This window comes from Anguilla anguilla, chromosome 11 (assembly GCF_013347855.1).
Source record: "Anguilla anguilla isolate fAngAng1 chromosome 11, fAngAng1.pri, whole genome shotgun sequence".
NCBI classification, from domain to species: domain Eukaryota; kingdom Metazoa; phylum Chordata; class Actinopteri; order Anguilliformes; family Anguillidae; genus Anguilla; species Anguilla anguilla.
Window position 1 is genome coordinate 2,188,932 of NC_049211.1, and position 2,500 is coordinate 2,191,431.

Here is a 2,500-nt window from a genome sequence, read left to right on the forward strand (position 1 = left end):
GTGTCGGTTAAGAGTGGTGTGGCTAAATTAGCGCTTGGTGTCGTTGGTTAAGAGCGGTGTGGCTAAATTAGCGCTTGGTATCGGTTAAGAGCGGTGTGGCTAAATTAGCGCTTGGTGTCGGTTAAGAGCGGTGTGGCTAAATTAGCGCTTGGTGTCGGTTAAGAGCTGTGTGGCTAAATTAGCGCTTGGTGTCGGTTAAGAGCGGTGTGGCTAAATTAGCGCTTGGTGTCGGTTAAGAGCTGTGTGGCTAAATTAGCGCTTGGTGTCGGTTAAGAGCTGTGTGGCTAAATTAGCGCTTGGTGTCGGTTAAGAGCTGTGTGGCTAAATTAGCGCTTGGTGTCGGTTAAGAGCGGTGTGGCTAAATTAGCGCTTGGTGTTGGTTAAGAGCGGTGTGGCTAAATTAGCGCTTGGTGTCGGTTAAGAGCTGTGTGGCTAAATTAGCGCTTGGTGTCGGTTAAGAGCGGTGTGGCTAAATTAGCGCTTGGTGTCGTCGGTTAAGAGCGGTGTGGCTAAATTAGCGCTTGGTGTCGTCGGTTAAGAGCGGTGTGGCTAAATTAGCGCTTGGTGTCGTCGGTTAAGAGCGGTGTGGCTAAATTAGCGCTTGGTGTCGTTGGTTAAGAGCGGTGCAGCTAAATTAGCGTCGGTTGAGAGCCGTGTGGCTAAATTAGCGCTTGGTATCGTCAGTTAAGAGCAGCCTGGTACGCTGTCCTCGCGCTCGGTTGCGCTGTTACCCAACGGCAGATGTTTAACCCCGTCATCACCGAGGCCGGAAGATCTGCGTTCCCGTCACATCGCCTGGGAGGTTACTGAGCAACTTTTAGAATGAAATGCCCCCTGGGGACCCAAAATGCCCCTGGGGAACAGAAATGCCCCTGGGTATCAGAGCCTCAGCAGCCGGTGAGCTACTGCCGGGCTATTTTCAGAACAGGCCGATCTGTCAAGCCACAATGTCGTTTTATTGACTCTCTGACACCCGGACCCTTTGAAGGCCGCTGTCGGTTGCTTCTGGCTGTCAATCTGTCAGCGCCTCTGATGGCTGAGCCTCTCTCGGTCCTGCTTGTGTCTACCGCCATCTTGTGGAAGCATTTGGAAAAACAGGCTTCCGTACGCGCACATATACACATGCACACAGGCGCGTGCGCGCGCACACACACTACGTCCCGCTTGTTCTCTCCTCAGTGTTTATTTTACAATTGCCATCCTGACAGATGTACCAGTGGTCTGTGCAGTTATTCACGATGGTTCTTTCCCTCACTCTAAGTCTGCGCGTTTCCTTTACAAAAGCCGCCGTTAATGAATCAGTGATTGTCTCAAACCCAATCTCCGTTTCTCTATTTGGTGGACTGGGATAGTGGTGCCAATTTGATGAAGGATTTCAATTTCTTTGGCTGATCCAGATAAACAGATATTTAAATTGCCCCTCTCCATTTTATCAGGCAGCCAGCAGGGGTCAGCATCAGCGCGTAATCGTCCGCAAATATCGGTTTAATACGAGGGAGATGGCGTATCATCGTGTATTTCAACAGGAGTCAAAATAATAATAATAATACATATACCTTTTACGCAAATTCACAGCAGTGGCACGTGATTTGAAAACGAATTCCTTGTTTAGCACTGAATTAGGTACACGTGTTTATGTGTAGGTATATTTATGTCGTTTCGGTTACATTCAACAAGTCAGTGAACTGCTGGAGTTTTCTTCGACAGTTTATCTCATCGTCTGCGTTTATTTTGGAGAAGAACAACGGAGCTGCATTATTGGATGCAATTACACGATTATTTCACCAGGGGGAGGTGTATGCACATAATTCAGTAAGGAGTGCTGGAGATGAGGCAAATCTTTGCAGCTTCCATACAGAACCAAAGCTTCATGAAAATTGCTAAGAATTTGACGAAGTTTACACCAAATGTACCACACCAACGGCAAACACGGTAAATAATTTTAATAATCATAAATTACTAACATGCTTTATAAAGCTCTGTTTCATTCATATTAGCAGGGAAACAGCTTTTCAAGTGGGGGGGAAAAAAACATGACCAGGTCAAAAGCTAGTTTATGGCTGGATCTAACACACATCCAGCCGACCAATCAGTGTAATTTCATCACTCACTCAGTCACTCAGTCAGTCACAGACATTTGCGATTGTAGGCCTGGCCCCGCCGTTGCGGTCCAGACGAAAAAAACAATTTGTGAGAGTGTTTTTGGAAAGCCGAGTGTCTGAATGCGTCCTCACAGAAGGGCAATCCTGCAGGCTTAGGAGAGGCACGCAGAGGGCCGCTCGCTCTGTCGCATGGCCGGTGCTGGTGCTGGTGCCCGCCTCATTAAATTAAGCAACGAGATAGAACCTGCGGCAGGGAGATGGGTGAGGATTCATGGTGTGTGTATGTGTGTGTGTGTCTGTATGTGTGTGTGTGTGTGTGTGTGCGTGCGTGCATGTATGTGTGTGTGTGTGTGTGAGGGAGGGCGAGAGGTAATGTGTATGGTTTCTTATGAATATCT

At 48.0% G+C, this 2,500-nt stretch overlaps 1 protein-coding gene across 2 annotated transcripts in view; it reads left to right on the forward strand.

Annotated features, from left to right (window-relative positions):
• The window catches only part of LOC118208406 (segment polarity protein dishevelled homolog DVL-1-like), a 50,620-nt gene that overhangs the window by 16,763 nt on the left and 31,357 nt on the right, over positions 1-2,500 (forward strand). The gene's annotated exons all lie outside the window — the stretch shown is intronic.